We start from the raw sequence: 20,868 nt of genomic DNA, 5'->3' as shown, positions 1-20,868 counted from the left end.
CATCCTTCAACTTTTAGCCAAGGAGACTAGCAAGACCTTAAACATTGCTATCTACACTGACATACTTTGGGTCAGTTGCATCATCACTAGTTGACCGTCATATTTGGTTTACTCGTCACGATCGATTTGAATCCAGTGGAATAGAAATGTGGAAAAGTTCCATTGCTGTGTGAGTGCCGTCATAGACATTTTGTCAACCCCTCCAGTGAAGTGGACATTAGGGCACATTGGTTCACCATGAAACTGTATCGTATCTACGTACCTTTGAATCTTACCATATAAATTTTGTTATTTTATTTTTTTAATCCTCCTCTCTTAAAACGAACTGTTAGAGACACTCAATTCTTTCACATGAGGAGTAAAATTTTGTTTGATTATCTGCTTAGCAGATAAAATTTAAGAGGTCAGACAGATCTCAAGTGTTATATATATCAATTTGAGTATCTTTGTGGTGTGAAAATGTGTATCTATATATCAAATAGTGAGAGTGGTGCACCATTACAAGAAAAAGTCTAAATAATTGTGTTGTAATATGATAGTGGTGAGTGTTGTCTACCATCACTTATATTTTTCATGAGGAGGAATAAATACTCATCTTCCAACAGTATAGCGAGGGTTTCTGTTTTCCTGCATGGTGAGTACCCAATGCTAATCCACATGGTTTATTTCAGGAGTGAGAGCTAAGGAAACATTTCTCCTTTCTCTTGTACATCTGACCACCTTCCTGAATGGGGCCCAGGAAGGAATACGCCCAGAGATCATAAAGACACAGTTATGAGTGTAAAGAGTTCATAACAGGCTGCTACCTGTTTGTTTAAAATTTATTATTATTATTTTTTAACCTTATTACATTTCTAAAACTCTTTACAAGTAGCTGCAAGACCATAACTGTTGCCTGAAAACCCTGAGATTTTTGTTTTTGTTTTATTTTATGCTCTACCGACTATCATTGTGGCAGTGGCGGCTTCAGAAGATCACAATTATCACTCCAAACAGGGATTTACTTATGCAAAAGAGGTTTATCTACATATTTAGTATTTTACATAGTAAATAGAATATCCCTAGCCACTCCACCACATATTATTCATCATTATTGTGTTGTGTTTCTGTGGTATGCATGGATTACACCTATAGCTACTTGCACCTCACACTCCATCATTTCCTTTTGCAAGTTGTACTGCTCGCAACTTAAAATACGTTCTTCGTGCCAGACGATAAGTTGGTTTTGATCTTCGGTGCTCCTTGAATCAGGGTAAAAATACTTTAGCTCGGGAATTTTGCCTACATAATTTTAGTTGTTTAATGTATTAAACAAGTATGGGAAATCTCCCTTTCGTAAATTTGCAAAAAGACCTAATGTTTTAGGGAGTTTTGTTAATTTAACTCCCATATACAAATACGTGTCACGTTCATGTTTAGGATTTTCGAAACATTTTACAAAATCACAATCGCATATTGTTCTTATGAGCTTCCTATGGAAGCGAACCGTAACATAATACGTTCACAGCTACACAGCGTAGCTGTTCTGAATTTGCAAAGCAATTATTTGTCGGATCACAATCATAGATTGCTCAGATTCCTATGGAATTCTTAACATGTTCACACGAAGTGTTCGAGTAATTAATTACGAGATATAAAAAGATACGAACTAACAAAAAAATGAAATCGATCCATCAATATACAACTTGCTAAGTAATTATTTGACGGATCACACTCTACGAGTGTTCTGTTAAGAGAAATAAGCAGCGCTTCTGCAGGAATTTTTAACATGTTCACACACATTTAATAACGAGCTTCTATAAGAATTTAAATAGGATCACAATCACATATTGTTCGAGTAATCAGTACGAGAGGTTAAAAGATACGAACCAACTAAAATTGTTCGAAGTGTTACAACATATTGTGTAACGTTGCGGAATGTCCATGAAATTAGTTTGTGTTTACTACAATATAATATAATTAATACATTTCGTAATATTACTGTTACTAATTTAAAATATTTTCAAACACCTGAGTACGAGACTTCAAACTAAATGTATCTGTGTACGAGGTTTAATTTTGAAAAGTAAAAATTTCGACCAGCAAGCCGTACCGCAGCCTATACAACTAGTAGTGTTAATGTGAAGTCGTTCATCGTTATACTCTGTGTGTTGTTACTGCAATTATTTTAAAGACAGCAATTTCGTTACGAAATTACAATTATTGCAAAGTACACGTACATCTAACAATAAACTTTCAAGTATACGTTTGCTGATCTTTAAAGTTACAAGTCTTTGGAAGTTACATTTACCAAAACTTGTATAGGAATTGTCGATAAACTCTCATGTTCATCTTCGGTAAAGTTCGGCAATCTTCCGAATCTTCGTGTGGAATTCCTGGAATTGTATAAAATTCTTGGAATTTCCAATTATCTGTGTTCATAATAAAACAATACATTGTTTGTAATTCAGTATTGAAGAATCATTGAAAAAGTGAACACGTTTCCTGGTTGTACTCTGCGTGCTGTAATTAGTGTGAAGACAATTTCATTACGGCAATTTGTAAATTACAATAATCGGAAAGTAGTGAAGGATTAACCGATAAACTTAGAAGTATATCTTCAGTGAACTAAAAAATATGGTTAGTGGCAAGTACTAGTGCATCTATGCTAAACTGAAAAAAGTTACGAGAAGTTTTATTATTATAGTTAACGGCAAGTATTAGTGCAATTGCCGATAAGCTTTCAAGTGTATTGTCGGTAAACTTAGTTTTATTATTATAGTTACTGGTAAGTGTGAAAGGATTCTTAAAAGTGTATCTTCGGTGAACACATTGTGGATCATATCATAAGTCTAGCTATGGAACCTTGTCATTTGAAAACTACGAAAAGAATTATCGAAACTTCTGTTTCCACGGTGAATAATACTATTAATTTATTTATAGTACACCGTCGTGTAAAATATTTACTGTTTTAAGAAACAATAATTGAAACTGCGATTACATATTTTGTGCAAGAGTAATACAATGGAAGGACACTCTGTGATCTGCACCATGTTGTCAGCACAAGAAGCGCGCAGATACGAAAATCCTAACGAAGTTTTATTTACGTGGGAAGTGTTAATGCAAGGCCGTGGTACGGGTGTAAGGGTAAGCAATGAATCATATTGCATGCATTATTTATGCATTTTAGTTGTAATCCTCATGTTGTTTTGAAGACTTGTAAGACTGCGAAAGATATTATTGGTTTATATCACGTAGGCTTCTTTCATCAAGATAATATGAGGAATTTAGCCCGTGAAAAATTTATGAAACTTGTGTCTGACGGAAAAACTAACGGTTTAACTACAGATGACTTTAGCGTGTTCATGGAAGATTCTATAAACTTTCCAAGTCCTAACACTAATTCTGTATCAGAACGTAACATATATGGGAGTGGTGGAACGGCTAAATATTTTCGTATTGTTAACAATACAACCAAACATTATACTTATTTTGGACTTACAGGGAAAAAGTTACAATTGAACGTATGCGCACAAATGGAATTGATGATCCTGAAAATATATATTCAGTTGTTATTTGAATTTGTAAAGGAGCATGTGTTAAATGATGTCGACGATAATATGTATGTTGGTATAACAATAGAAAGTTCTGCTTCGACGATTAATAAACCAATATACATTTCCTGGCGTCAAAAGTCAGATTTACGCTCCGACATTCTTTTTCGTAATATTGAAAATGTGTTAAATGGTAATGAAAATTATTTATTTGGTGATAAAGTAAATTTCAAAATTTATATTGTTGATTCACGTAAAGGTAGGGGACGAACTATGGGTTCAGCAAAATATGCTGATCTTGTAACAAACATACAGAAATGTACTATTCCTATACAAAAGGATGTGTATTGTCTTCCCAAAAGTATTATTCTTGGAATGGGTAGGGCTGATCATCGTCATAACTACTTACATGCATTGAAAAACAATTCTGAACGTTTGTTAAATCAGGTAAAGGAATTCTTTGTTAATGCTAAAGTTGACCTTTTAAATCCAACATGGATGTACTATTGATGATGTAAAAAGTTTCAAAATAAGCTAGTACCTCATTATCAAATTGTTGTTTACGAACTCGAATCGTTTAACTCGAAACTACAATGTAATTTATCCTGGAATACATGAACCAAAGAAAATTTTCATTTTGTATACTGAAGGACACAATGAATTAATTACTGATATTACAACGCTATTAAACAAGACAAGTTATTGTCAGTATTGTTTGGAACGTTATCATCACACAGAAAATCATAAGTGTAACTTCAAATGCACAATGTGCGAAAAATATCACAATGTTTGTAATAATAATATTAAACTCGAGTGCATTGATTGTCATAGACTGTTTTCTAGGGATGAATGCATTGCCAATCATAAAACAGTATTTGTTTGCGGAAAGAGTTTATGCGAAACAAAGAAAATCTGTGAGAATGCGGTGATATGGTTGACATGCGTTGACGTAAGTCTGAAAATGAATGTGGTGAACGTTATTGTAAAACATGTTACACATATGTAAACGATGACCATATTTGTTTTGTTCAAACAGCTACGGTGCAGCATGTAGATACCTTTTTGTACATCATCTTTGATGTAGAAACAACGTTGCTTTCTAAAAATGAACAGGGAGAACAAGAACATCACGTGAATTTCATGAATTGTATTCATGCCTCGTACAAGTGTAAGGACACGAAGCTTGATGATACATGCTTCGTATGAGGAGATAAAAATGGATTCCGTTCGTTTGATTTCCACGACATTGATGGATTTGTTAATCATGTATTAATAACTCGACCAATGTTTAAAAAGTCATTGTACTTTCCCATAATGGCAGTAATTGTTATATACAATTCTGTGCTAAAACTTTGATAATGAACCATCATTTTACACCTGGAGTAATAATGTCAGGGCAAAAAATTGTTGAAATGCGTTTAGGACAAAAGATTTATTTCCGTCACAAGTATTTGTATATGGGAGTTAAATTATCAAAACTTCCGAAAACATTAGGTCTTTCTGCAAATTTACGAAAGGGAGATTTCCCATACTTGTATAATCCATTAAACAACCAAAATTATGTAGGCCAAATTTCCGATTTTGTGAATGCGGCACTGAACTTATGGGTTATATAAGCCATTGAGTTAGTAACCATACCTTCTGTGTTCCACGTTTTTGTCTTTGAGCCCTTGTATATTCATGTACAGTAAATTGAAAATGAAATGAAATCTAAGTTTTACGTCTCACGGTTATGCCGGTTAGGCTAAAGGAGGCGGTGATATTGAGAGATGAGTGAAATGGTGGAATGAAGAAAGTGGGAGGAAACGGGAGAACCCCGAGAAAACCCACGAGCACGATGCTTGTCCACCACAAAGTCCACTTGGCGGGGGTTGGGATCGAACCCGGGACCCCAAGCACCAGAGGTGAACGCTCTACCACTGAGCCACCGGGCCCCCTACAGGAAATTGAATTTGCTCATACTTCTATGCTGTTTATTGCGCTCCATCTTCCTTTTCTGGGTATTATGTGTTTTCGTGCATGATTCTAGGCATTTATTTCTTGATTCTAGTGAAGTTCTTCCTACTATACCGTGACAACACAATAATTCAAAATAATGTTTCAAAGCCCTCAAGGATTTAGGCTTATTTCTCGGCAGAGATTGCAGGATCCAGGACCAGCTGCGGCCAGATAGACTGTCACAACCTATGGAACCGTAGAAGTTATTGAAGAACTCATTCATTAAGACAGATGCATCACCATGAGATAGGTTATGAAGTACACAAACATGGCAAAAGGATCTGTGTTAACGCTAACCCAACGATTAGGGTACAGATACATTTGTTTGGGTTTCATGGATCCTGACAAGGAAGATAATACAGTCAGGAAGAACGTTTGTGGTTATTTTCTGTAAAGTACCTTTGGGAATTATCCAAAATACTTTTACATATTCATCACGTGAAACGACTTCAGATCCATCTGAGTGAGAAACAGTTTCGAAATGACAAGAAACTTATTGCGTAAGTGAAAAAGTAGTGCAACCTCAACTGGTTTTCGAATGAAAATTCGTGTCAGGAAATATATGGCTTTAGTGCAGTGAAACAAATGGATCATATATTGACTGACTATTCCAAAGGACAAATTCTTGTACCTACAAAATTTAATCTCTCTAGTGCTTACCACTGCCGAGCTACATAGATTATGCGTTACTTTTGACCGACCTTTGTATGTTATAATTGCGATCTATTACGTAGATATGATTCACACAACATTCAACTGACCAACACACAATAATTCATAGTAAAAGTATTTCAAGTACCATCTGTTGTTGAAATGTTATTGTAACGAAGAAGCACTATCTTCAATCCTTTTAAATAACTTTTATTTTCTTCATATATCTTCTATTACAATAATAAATCAAAAAGTACTTTCAGGAACAGATAGATATTTCTTCTGTGAAAATCGAAGTTAATTGTGATGCTTCGATAATCGTTACAGTTTAAAATCGATAGGAAGCCGCTACGATGAAAAGCCATTCGCAGAGCTTTGAATGCTTGAATTTATCTTTATTCGAAAAGTACACCGTTGATTCTGAAACGAGAAAGAAATAATTACTTAAAGAATTATAATAATATTTTCGAGATGTGTTATTTCCATCGCTGTTAAATTGCAGTATTATATTACGACTACAAACAAATAAAACAAATTAATCATAATAATTATAGTAATAATATTATTCTCAGGTTCAAATTTTGAAATCAATCCATACTTTAAATTCTCCCACATTTACCGTATTACTCATACATAGAATTTAAAAGCGATTGGCTAGTGGCATGATTCTCAATGATTCTGTTCCTTATACTTCATCAGGCACCGCAAAATCTCATCACCAGATTGTGTACGGTGTAATACAGAACAGACACGGGTAGTAACACAGTAGGAGCATTATGATGGTCAGGCCTAAAAAGATGATAATTAGAGACTTCATTTCCAGCTACAAGATATAACAGCATGCAATGTGATAAATCGGTCCTATGTTAGAGTTTGTTCTAGGAAAGGATAATATAAAATAACAGTCCGAATAAAATCTTATACTTAAAAAATTCGATGTACAGAAATATTCAGACTGATCTGAAGAGAAAACAAATGGTCGTGAATGGTAATGTGGAATCTTCAATTTGATAGTTTATCCAAAATAGAAAATAGAAAAAACTAAATGAATTTTGGAATTCTTGCTTTGTATGTATGTTATAGTATTGATTAATTCATATCGAACTTCCGAAGAGGAACATCAAAGCAATTTAATGGCCGTATCTATAGCGACTACTCCCAGTCTCGACCCCTCTTCAGTTTTATTAGAATGAGGAAAAGAAAGAGTGAGAAAGAAGAGAAGGTAGGAGAAAGGAGAGAAAGAGGGAAAGGAAAAGGAGAAAGAAAGAAGGAACTAGAGGTAAAAGATTATTGGATAATGATGGAAATAGGGTAAAGGAATTTTAATAGTTATTAAAAAGGTGATTCATATTCGAAGGTTATTACTTGAGGATCAATTCTGAAGTGATCCCGAAGAGACACATGTTCCCTCATACTACCCCGACCCGGATCCAGGCCACTGCACAAGTGGGAGTTGCCCTAACCCAGCCCAGGTGACGAGAAGTTTTAATTTAATTGTTTGTCTATTATTTCGAAATGTTAAATAACCTGTATCCAGTATCTGAGTTTTTATAATGGAAATCGGACACATATTTGAATCAGCCAAGAAAAAAGTCACAGTGATGTACTTATTTTCCACAAATAGAAGTTTTGAGATTCCTGAAAAGACTGTCGTTATTCAGGCTTATCCTGTTATTATGGCTTTTCTCCCAGAGCCGATTTAGACTACTTTAGAATTAGTTATCTTTCATGACCTCCGTCATACACTAATACATATAATATCCACTTCCTATGAACACTATCATAGTAAATCAATATTAAATGCTAGCACTTAAAACTAAATTAATCATTCATTCACACACATTCACATACATACAGGACAGCGTATCGGCATGGGTGAAAATAGTTTAAAGAAACCATCTAACTACAATTGGCGAACATTTATTACATCTACTAGGAAATTAAACACAGAATTGTATAAATATGCAATAAACAAACATATTAATATATCAATCTACATACGAAATTAAACAATAGCGATGTAATGATTATATATATATACTCGCTAAAGCTCGCTGGGGGCTCCGCCCCCAGACCCCCGGTTGTGGCTTTGCCGTAAGGTGTCAAGTTCTAGAAAACTATTCCTTGAGGAATTCACTTCCCTTTACAGCACACATCTGTTACCAACACATACTTCAATTGAACCGGTATTATTTCTTCCATTTAACTTTGGACAGCAAACACACAATTTATAAGAAAGAACTCTATTACTACTTCTATTCTGGCAATCATATACATGGCTAATTACATACACTTTACGCACATCTATACATGTTAGAGACAATAACAGAGTTTTTTTTTTCTGAAACATAAACCGCGGAAACTGTCTTGCAATAGCCTACCAATTAAACCTTTCATTTTCCGAAAACACTCACTGTTTACAAATGTGAATTTTTCCACCCTTTTAAATATTATGTTTTGCAGTGTAATTTAGTACGTACAATGCATTATAATAGTGTCCCTGTTGTTAATTCTACATACTTTCTGCACTAAAAGTAATTCACATCTGTGATATAAGAGTGCGAAAATATTTCAGGCTTCCTGTATATTTATTCTTGTATTTACAATGAAGACTACAATTTACTAGGTAATTTACAAATATGAATATTGTTGGAAATTGTTTAAATTTTTTTCATAGCATTGAGTGAACACTACTTTTGTACTGTAATGTAGTACAGTGGATTATAATGGAAACCTTGGGCATAGTTGTACATATTACTTGCAGCAAGACTTTTTCAAATATTTCATATTTACTGGACAATTTCTTGCAGTCAACCAGTATCTCTCGTCTTGTATTTTCAATAAACACTACAATTTGTAGGTAATTTATAAAAATGAATTTTGTTAAGGCTTTTTAAACATTAGTTCAAAACATTTGATTCAACACTAGTTTTTGCAGTGTAACGTAGTACATCTTATTATAATGGTGTCCTTTGGTAAAAAATGTACTTACTGGTCAGCAAGACTTTTTGAAATGTTTATATACACTGGACAATTACATAGAGTCTTCGTGTATCTTTACTCTCATATTTTCAATGAAGACGAATATTAACTAAGTAATTTAGAATATGAATATTATTGGAGGCTTTTGAAAATTTGTTTATAGCATTTTAAACAAACCACTTTTTGCATAGTAGTATAACAGTGTATTAGAATGGTGTCTTTTTAATTTCTTATTACAATTAAATAAAAAGACATCATTTCCTTAATGATACTAAAAAACGCATATATAACCCGATTACTATTCCGATTTTAGAGGTGTAACTCGCTAAAGCTCGCTGGGGGCTCCGCCCCCAGACCCCCGGTTGTGGCTTTGCCGTAAGGTGTCAAGTTCTAGAAAACTATTCCTTGAGGAATTCACTTCCCTTTACAGCACACATCTGTTACCAACACATACTTCAATTGAACCGGTATTATTTCTTCCATTTAACTTTGGACAGCAAACACACAATTTATAAGAAAGAACTCTATTACTACTTCTATTCTGGCAATCATATACATGGCTAATTACATACACTTTACGCACATCTATACATGTTAGAGACAATAACAGAGTTTTTTTTTCTGAAACATAAACCGCGGAAACTGTCTTGCAATAGCCTACCAATTAAACCTTTCATTTTCCGAAAACACTCACTGTTTACAAATGTGAATTTTTCCACCCTTTTAAATATTATGTTTTGCAGTGTAATTTAGTACGTACAATGCATTATAATAGTGTCCCTGTTGTTAATTCTACATACTTTCTGCACTAAAAGTAATTCACATCTGTGATATAAGAGTGCGAAAATATTTCAGGCTTCCTGTATATTTATTCTTGTATTTACAATGAAGACTACAATTTACTAGGTAATTTACAAATATGAATATTGTTGGAAATTGTTTAAATTTTTTTCATAGCATTGAGTGAACACTACTTTTGTACTGTAATGTAGTACAGTGGATTATAATGGAAACCTTGGGCATAGTTGTACATATTACTTGCAGCAAGACTTTTTCAAATATTTCATATTTACTGGACAATTTCTTGCAGTCAACCAGTATCTCTCGTCTTGTATTTTCAATAAACACTACAATTTGTAGGTAATTTATAAAAATGAATTTTGTTAAGGCTTTTTAAACATTAGTTCAAAACATTTGATTCAACACTAGTTTTTGCAGTGTAACGTAGTACATCTTATTATAATGGTGTCCTTTGGTAAAAAATGTACTTACTGGTCAGCAAGACTTTTTGAAATGTTTATATACACTGGACAATTACATAGAGTCTTCGTGTATCTTTACTCTCATATTTTCAATGAAGACGAATATTAACTAAGTAATTTAGAATATGAATATTATTGGAGGCTTTTGAAAATTTGTTTATAGCATTTTAAACAAACCACTTTTTGCATAGTAGTATAACAGTGTATTAGAATGGTGTCTTTTTAATTTCTTATTACAATTAAATAAAAAGACATCATTTCCTTAATGATACTAAAAAACGCATATATAACCCGATTACTATTCCGATTTTAGAGGTGTAACTCGCTAAAGCTCGCTGGAGGCTCCGCCCCCAGACCCCCGGTTGTGGCTTTGCCGTAAGGTGTCAAGTTCTAGAAAACTATTCCTTGAGGAATTCACTTCCCTTTACAGCACACATCTGTTACCAACACATACTTCAATTGAACCGGTATTATTTCTTCCATTTAACTTTGGACAGCAAACACACAATTTATAAGAAAGAACTCTATTACTACTTCTATTCTGGCAATCATATACATGGCTAATTACATACACTTTACGCACATCTATACATGTTAGAGACAATAACAGAGTTTTTTTTCTGAAACATAAACCGCGGAAACTGTCTTGCAATAGCCTACCAATTAAACCTTTCATTTTCCGAAAACACTCACTGTTTACAAATGTGAATTTTTCCACCCTTTTAAATATTATGTTTTGCAGTGTAATTTAGTACGTACAATGCATTATAATAGTGTCCCTGTTGTTAATTCTACATACTTTCTGCACTAAAAGTAATTCACATCTGTGATATAAGAGTGCGAAAATATTTCAGGCTTCCTGTATATTTATTCTTGTATTTACAATGAAGACTACAATTTACTAGGTAATTTACAAATATGAATATTGTTGGAAATTGTTTAAATTTTTTTCATAGCATTGAGTGAACACTACTTTTGTACTGTAATGTAGTACAGTGGATTATAATGGAAACCTTGGGCATAGTTGTACATATTACTTGCAGCAAGACTTTTTCAAATATTTCATATTTACTGGACAATTTCTTGCAGTCAACCAGTATCTCTCGTCTTGTATTTTCAATAAACACTACAATTTGTAGGTAATTTATAAAAATGAATTTTGTTAAGGCTTTTTAAACATTAGTTCAAAACATTTGATTCAACACTAGTTTTTGCAGTGTAACGTAGTACATCTTATTATAATGGTGTCCTTTGGTAAAAAATGTACTTACTGGTCAGCAAGACTTTTTGAAATGTTTATATACACTGGACAATTACATAGAGTCTTCGTGTATCTTTACTCTCATATTTTCAATGAAGACGAATATTAACTAAGTAATTTAGAATATGAATATTATTGGAGGCTTTTGAAAATTTGTTTATAGCATTTTAAACAAACCACTTTTTGCATAGTAGTATAACAGTGTATTAGAATGGTGTCTTTTTAATTTCTTATTACAATTAAATAAAAAGACATCATTTCCTTAATGATACTAAAAAACGCATATATAACCCGATTACTATTCCGATTTTAGAGGTGTAATTCCCCACAGATGCAGGCCGCAACGTACCAGTATTATGTGAGCAGTAAGAACGAAGTCGAAAATCTAAGGAAATCGGTAGTGTAGGGGATTGACGTGAGCCTACTGGACAGGAGACCTGGGTTCGATTCTTAACAATCTTTTTCTCACTTTTTCTTTCTTTGAAAGTTTATTTTTATAGCATATATTGTTTGCCTAAAAGGTTGAGTCTATTATAAAACGCATTTCACTCCAACCGGTCCTGTCAACAAACTACTGAACCGAAAGAGGCACTATTCCACGTATCCCGTATATTATAACTATATACGCTGCCAACGAGAAAATTGTCAAAAGGTGCGTATATATATATATATATATATATATATATATATATATATATATATATATATATATATATATGTGTGTGTGTGTGTGTGTGTGTGTGTGTATTTCCTGAAAAGTTATAATCTTATACTTTTTCAGTTGTGGTATAGACTTCAAACTTGGTATACGCATCTATCTAAACGACCAGTATAAAAAGGGAGATTGTTTGCAATTATTTCCGGTTTGAAGCACACACTATCCTCGCGAGACAAAATGTATTTTTGTCTCGTCTCTATACTATATCGTGCAAATGATGCTCAATGTTTTTTTCCAAAATGTTTTTTGGGGGTACACTGCCTCCTTGGGGCTCTTAGAGTGCCCCCGCAGGAGACCAAATAATACGTGTATAATAGAATAATAAATAGAAAACTATGAGCAGTGCCCCTGGGAATACTAACTGTGATCCTCAGGAACATTGTTTCTGAAAGAAACACTGGTGTTGCCCCATCTCTAAAGCTACATATGTTTCTTTCTAAATAGTTGAGTATCGTCTCGAAGCTTCACACGAACAAACTGCCTAGTTTCAAGACGATATCAACAGTTAGTGTATAAATATATTCTTTTCGTCTATGTCTGTAATAACGAAAATATTTTGTTCACGCAATGCCAACAGAAACTATTTTGATAAAACGAAGCAACGTGATAAGAAAAAAAAACGTAAGATAAAACAAGGTTCGGCGGGGAATCGAACCCAGACCTGCTACTCAGAAAGCAGACACTTTACCGCGGAGCTAACTTACTACGTTGAATTTTGTTTGTTTTATTCTCCTCAATATACCACATAAGAGTCCAAATGAAGGCAATTCAAAAATATGGCAATTTTGCATTCAAGATGGCGACTTCTCGAATGATTTGTTTCTTCACTTAAACTGAACTACGTCCTTAATAACATAGCGAAACCTGGCTTACCTACCAAGAGCACAACTTACAATTTTCATGGTTACAAATTTTTGAGCCGCCATTTTGAATCGAAGATGGCGACTTTTCCAACATGTCGGAATTTTCCCCTCACATACGCTGTAATCTACACACTTGAACGCAATTTCGTGATTCCACCATATCTACAAGTTGTGTAGAATTAGACGCCCCCTTATAACATTCCTAGCACCATCTTACACCGAACATGACTATTTCTTTCAAGTTTAAGGGCGGATTCGCAAACTACGCATCAGAATAAACATCACCTCGAAATTTCAACGTCCTACATACAGCCATTACAAATTTCACATTTTTTCGATTTGCGCCGCGAAACGAAAACGAATTTTAATGCTCTTTTTTCTATCATAAACTATGTTCCTAGCTTCACTGCCTGACAAAATATGACGTTTCTATGGTGTGTGGAACTACTCTAAAAACCAGCATTTCGAAACGACGAAAAATTTCGACACTTCATTTCCATGGAAAATGTCGCCTTTTTCGTGATATCGGAATTTTCCCATTACTCACATCCCATGACGAACAAGTATGCAAAATTTGGTGTTTGTATGTTTTGTGGAAGTATGCAAACAATTAAGTGTGTTTCCGATTATAGAGGTATATAATTCCCCACAGATGCAGGCCGCAACGTACCAGTATTATGTGAGCAGTAAGAACGAAGTCGAAAATCTAAGGAAATCGGTAGTGTAGGGGATTGACGTGAGCCTACTGGACAGGAGACCTGGGTTCGATTCCTAACAATCTTTTTCTCACTTTTTCTTTCTTTGAAAGTTTATTTTTATAGCATATATTGTTTGCCTAAAAGGTTGAGTCTATTATAAAACGCATTTCACTCCAACCGGTCCTGTCAACAAACTACTGAACCGAAAGAGGCACTATTCCACGTATCCCGTATATTATAACTATATACGCTGCCAACGAGAAAATTGTCAAAAGGTGCGTATATATATATATATATATATATATATATATATATATATATATATATATATATATATATGTGTGTGTGTGTGTGTGTGTGTATTTCCTGAAAAGTTTTAATCTTATACTTTTTCAGTTGTGGTATAGACTTCAAACTTGGTATACGCATCTATCTAAACGACCAGTATAAAAAGGGAGGTTGTTTGCAATTATTTCCGGTTTGAAGCACACACTATCCTCGCGAGACAAAATGTATTTTTGTCTCGTCTCTATACTATATCGTGCAAATGATGCTCAATGTTTTTTTCCAAAATGTTTTTTGGGGGTACACTGCCTCCTTGGGGCTCTTAGAGTGCCCCCGCAGGAGACCAAATAATACGTGTATAATAGAATAATAAATACAAAACTATGAGCAGTGCCCCTGGGAATACTAACTGTGATCCTCAGGAACATTGTTTCTGAAAGAAACACTGGTGTTGCCCCATCTCTAAAGCTACATATGTTTCTTTCTAAATAGTTGAGTATCGTCTCGAAGCTTCACACGAACAAACTGCCTAGTTTCAAGACGATATCAACAGTTAGTGTATAAATATATTCTTTTTGTCTATGTCTGTAATAACGAAAATATTTTGTTCACGCAATGCCAACAGAAACTATTTTGATAAAACGAAGCAACGTGATAAGAAAAAAAAACGTAAGATAAAACAAGGTTCGGCGGGGAATCGAACCCAGACCTGCTACTCAGAAAGCAGACACTTTACCGCGGAGCTAACTTACTACGTTGAATTTTGTTTGTTTTATTCTCCTCAATATACCACATAAGAGTCCAAATGAAGGCAATTCAAAAATATGGCAATTTTGCATTCAAGATGGCGACTTCTCGAATGATTTGTTTCTTCACTTAAACTGAACTACGTCCTTAATAACATAGCGAAACCTGGCTTACCTACCAAGAGCACAACTTACAATTTTCATGGTTACAAATTTTTGAGCCGCCATTTTGAATCGAAGATGGCGACTTTTCCAACATGTCGGAATTTTCCCCCCACATACGCTGTAATCTACACACTTGAACGCAATTTCGTGATTCCACCATATCTACAAGTTGTGTAGAATTAGACGCCCCCTTATAACATTCCTAGCACCATCTTACACCGAACATGACTATTTCTTTCAAGTTTAAGGGCGGATTCGCAAACTACGCATCAGAATAAACATCACCTCGAAATTTCAACGTCCTACATACAGCCATTACAAATTTCACATTTTTTCGATTTGCGCCGCGAAACGAAAACGAATTTTAATGCTCTTTTTTCTATCATAAACTATGTTCCTAGCTTCACTGCCTGACAAAATATGACGTTTCTATGGTGTGTGGAACTACTCTAAAAACCAGCATTTCGAAACGACGAAAAATTTCGACACTTCATTTCCATGGAAAATGTCGCCTTTTTCGTGATATCGAAATTTTCCCATTACTCACATCCCATGACGAACAAGTATGCAAAATTTGGTGTTTGTATGTTTTGTGGAAGTATGCAAACAATTAAGTGTGTTTCCGATTATAGAGGTATATAATTCCCCACAGATGCAGGCCGCAACGTACCAGTATTATGTGAGCAGTAAGAACGAAGTCGAAAATCTAAGGAAATCGGTAGTGTAGGGGATTGACGTGAGCCTACTGGACAGGAGACCTGGGTTCGATTCTTAACAATCTTTTTCTCACTTTTTCTTTCTTTGAAAGTTTATTTTTATAGCATATATTGTTTGCCTAAAAGGTTGAGTCTATTATAAAACGCATTTCACTCCAACCGGTCCTGTCAACAAACTACTGAACCGAAAGAGGCACTATTCCACGTATCCCGTATATTATAACTATATACGCTGCCAACGAGAAAATTGTCAAAAGGTGCGTATATATATATATATATATATATATATATATATATATATATATATATATATATATATATATATATATATGTGTGTGTGTGTGTGTGTGTATTTCCTGAAAAGTTATAATCTTATACTTTTTCAGTTGTGGTATAGACTTCAAACTTGGTATACGCATCTATCTAAACGACCAGTATAAAAAGGGAGATTGTTTGCAATTATTTCCGGTTTGAAGCACACACTATCCTCGCGAGACAAAATGTATTTTTGTCTCGTCTCTATACTATATCGTGCAAATGATGCTCAATGTTTTTTTCCAAAATGTTTTTTGGGGGTACACTGCCTCCTTGGGGCTCTTAGAGTGCCCCCGCAGGAGACCAAATAATACGTGTATAATAGAATAATAAATAGAAAACTATGAGCAGTGCCCCTGGGAATACTAACTGTGATCCTCAGGAACATTGTTTCTGAAAGAAACACTGGTGTTGCCCCATCTCTAAAGCTACATATGTTTCTTTCTAAATAGTTGAGTATCGTCTCGAAGCTTCACACGAACAAACTGCCTAGTTTCAAGACGATATCAACAGTTAGTGTATAAATATATTCTTTTCGTCTATGTCTGTAATAACGAAAATATTTTGTTCACGCAATGCCAACAGAAACTATTTTGATAAAACGAAGCAACGTGATAAGAAAAAAAACGTAAGATAAAACAAGGTTCGGCGGGGAATCGAACCCAGACCTGCTACTCAGAAAGCAGACACTTTACCGCGGAGCTAACTTACTACGTTGAATTTTGTTTGTTTTATTCTCCTCAATATACCACATAAGAGTCCAAATGAAGGCAATTCAAAAATATGGCAATTTTGCATTCAAGATGGCGACTTCTCGAATGATTTGTTTCTTCACTTAAACTGAACTACGTCCTTAATAACATAGCGAAACCTGGCTTACCTACCAAGAGCACAACTTACAATTTTCATGGTTACAAATTTTTGAGCCGCCATTTTGAATCGAAGATGGCGACTTTTCCAACATGTCGGAATTTTCCCCTCACATACGCTGTAATCTACACACTTGAACGCAATTTCGTGATTCCACCATATCTACAAGTTGTGTAGAATTAGACGCCCCCTTATAACATTCCTAGCACCATCTTACACCGAACATGACTATTTCTTTCAAGTTTAAGGGCGGATTCGCAAACTACGCATCAGAATAAACATCACCTCGAAATTTCAACGTCCTACATACAGCCATTACAAATTTCACATTTTTTCGATTTGCGCCGCGAAACGAAAACGAATTTTAATGCTCTTTTTTCTATCATAAACTATGTTCCTAGCTTCACTGCCTGACAAAATATGACGTTTCTATGGTGTGTGGAACTACTCTAAAAACCAGCATTTCGAAACGACGAAAAATTTCGACACTTCATTTCCATGGAAAATGTCGCCTTTTTCGTGATATCGGAATTTTCCCATTACTCACATCCCATGACGAACAAGTATGCAAAATTTGGTGTTTGTATGTTTTGTGGAAGTATGCAAACAATTAAGTGTGTTTCCGATTATAGAGGTATATAATTCCCCACAGATGCAGGCCGCAACGTACCAGTATTATGTGAGCAGTAAGAACGAAGTCGAAAATCTAAGGAAATCGGTAGTGTAGGGGATTGACGTGAGCCTACTGGACAGGAGACCTGGGTTCGATTCCTAACAATCTTTTTCTCACTTTTTCTTTCTTTGAAAGTTTATTTTTATAGCATATATTGTTTGCCTAAAAGGTTGAGTCTATTATAAAACGCATTTCACTCCAACCGGTCCTGTAAACAAACTACTGAACCGAAAGAGGCACTATTCCACGTATCCCGTATATTATAACTATATACGCTGCCAACGAGAAAATTGTCAAAAGGTGCGTATATATATATATATATATATATATATATATATATATATATATATATATATATATATGTGTGTGTGTGTGTGTGTGTGTGTGTGTATTTCCTGAAAAGTTATAATCTTATACTTTTTCAGTTGTGGTATAGACTTCAAACTTGGTATACGCATCTATCTAAACGACCAGTATAAAAAGGGAGGTTGTTTGCAATTATTTCCGGTTTGAAGCACACACTATCCTCGCGAGACAAAATGTATTTTTGTCTCGTCTCTATACTATATCGTGCAAATGATGCTCAATGTTTTTTTCCAAAATGTTTTTTGGGGGTACACTGCCTCCTTGGGGCTCTTAGAGTGCCCCCGCAGGAGACCAAATAATACGTGTATAATAGAATAATAAATAGAAAACTATGAGCAGTGCCCCTGGGAATACTAACTGTGATCCTCAGGAACATTGTTTCTGAAAGAAACACTGGTGTTGCCCCATCTCTAAAGCTACATATGTTTCTTTCTAAATAGTTGAGTATCGTCTCGAAGCTTCACACGAACAAACTGCCTAGTTTCAAGACGATATCAACAGTTAGTGTATAAATATATTCTTTTCGTCTATGTCTGTAATAACGAAAATATTTTGTTCACGCAATGCCAACAGAAACTATTTTGATAAAACGAAGCAACGTGATAAGAAAAAAAAACGTAAGATAAAACAAGGTTCGGCGGGGAATCGAACCCAGACCTGCTACTCAGAAAGCAGACACTTTACCGCGGAGCTAACTTACTACGTTGAATTTTGTTTGTTTTATTCTCCTCAATATACCACATAAGAGTCCAAATGAAGGCAATTCAAAAATATGGCAATTTTGCATTCAAGATGGCGACTTCTCGAATGATTTGTTTCTTCACTTAAACTGAACTACGTCCTTAATAACATAGCGAAACCTGGCTTACCTACCAAGAGCACAACTTACAATTTTCATGGTTACAAATTTTTGAGCCGCCATTTTGAATCGAAGATGGCGACTTTTCCAACATGTCGGAATTTTCCCCTCACATACGCTGTAATCTACACACTTGAACGCAATTTCGTGATTCCACCATATCTACAAGTTGTGTAGAATTAGACGCCCCCTTATAACATTCCTAGCACCATCTTACACCGAACATGACTATTTCTTTCAAGTTTAAGGGCGGATTCGCAAACTACGCATCAGAATAAACATCACCTCGAAATTTCAACGTCCTACATACAGCCATTACAAATTTCACATTTTTTCGATTTGCGCCGCGAAACGAAAACGAATTTTAATGCTCTTTTTTCTATCATAAACTATGTTCCTAGCTTCACTGCCTGACAAAATATGACGTTTCTATGGTGTGTGGAACTACTCTAAAAACCAGCATTTCGAAACGACGAAAAATTTCGACACTTCATTTCCATGGAAAATGTCGCCTTTTTCGTGATATCGGAATTTTCCCATTACTCACATCCCATGACGAACAAGTATGCAAAATTTGGTGTTTGTATGTTTTGTGGAAGTATGCAAACAATTAAGTGTGTTTCCGATTATAGAGGTATATAATTCCCCACAGATGCAGGCCGCAACGTACCAGTATTATGTGAGCAGTAAGAACGAAGTCGAAAATCTAAGGAAATCGGTAGTGTAGGGGATTGACGTGAGCCTACTGGACAGGAGACCTGGGTTCGATTCCTAACAATCTTTTTCTCACTTTTTCTTTCTTTGAAAGTTTATTTTTATAGCATATATTGTTTGCCTAAAAGGTTGAGTCTATTATAAAACGCATTTCACTCCAACCGGTCCTGTAAACAAACTACTGAACCGAAAGAGGCACTATTCCACGTATCCCGTATATTATAACTATATACGCTGCCAACGAGAAAATTGTCAAAAGGTGCGTATATATATATATATATATATATATATATATATATATATATATATATATGTGTGTGTGTGTGTGTGTGTGTGTGTGTGTGTGTGTGTGTATTTCCTGAAAAGTTTTAATCTTATACTTTTTCAGTTGTGGTATAGACTTCAAACTTGGTATACGCATCTATCTAAACGACCAGTATAAAAAGGGAGGTTGTTTGCAATTATTTCCGGTTTGAAGCACACACTATCCTCGCGAGACAAAATGTATTTTTGTCTCGTCTCTATACTATATCGTGCAAATGATGCTCAATGTTTTTTTCCAAAATGTTTTTTGGGGGTACACTGCCTCCTTGGGGCTCTTAGAGTGCCCCCGCAGGAGACCAAATAATACGTGTATAATAGAATAATAAATAGAAAACTATGAGCAGTGCCCCTGGGAATACTAACTGTGATCCTCAGGAACATTGTTTCTGAAAGAAACACTGGTGTTGCCCCATCTCTAAAGCTACATATGTTTCTTTCTAAATAGTTGAGTATCGTCTCGAAGCTTCACACGAACAAACTGCCTAGTTTCAAGACGATATCAACAGTTAGTGTATAAATATATTCTTTTCGTCTATGTCTGTAATAACGAAAATATTTTGTTCACACAATGCCAACAGAAACTATTTTGATAAAACGAAGCAACGTGATAAGAAAAAAAAACGTAAGATAAAACAAGGTTCGGCGGGGAATCGAACCCAGACCTGCTACTCAGAAAGCAGACACTTTACCGCGGAGCTAACTTACTACGTTGAATTTTGTTTGTTTTATTCTCCTCAATATACCACATAAGAGTCCAAATGAAGGCAATTCAAAAATATGGCAATTTTGCATTCAAGATGGCGACTTCTCGAATGATTTGTTTCTTCACTTAAACTGAACTACGTCCTTAATAACATAGCGAAACCTGG

At 34.8% G+C, this 20,868-nt stretch overlaps 1 long non-coding RNA gene across 2 annotated transcripts in view; it reads right to left on the bottom strand.

The window, feature by feature from the left end:
* Nucleotides 1–6,384: 6,384 nt before the first annotated feature.
* LOC145663588 (uncharacterized) overlaps nucleotides 6,385–20,868 on the bottom strand; it is a 135,061-nt gene continuing 120,577 nt past the window's right edge. For both annotated transcript variants that reach the window (XR_014127190.1, XR_014127189.1), the window contains exon 3: nucleotides 6,385–6,602. This is a non-coding gene — a long non-coding RNA (uncharacterized LOC145663588). The remainder of the gene's footprint in view (nucleotides 6,603–20,868) is intronic.

Source organism: Thermobia domestica, chromosome 11 (genome assembly GCF_964235325.1).
Source record: "Thermobia domestica chromosome 11, izTheDome1.hap1.1, whole genome shotgun sequence".
NCBI lineage: Eukaryota > Metazoa > Arthropoda > Insecta > Zygentoma > Lepismatidae > Thermobia > Thermobia domestica.
This window is presented reverse-complemented; position numbering and strand designations above follow the sequence as displayed.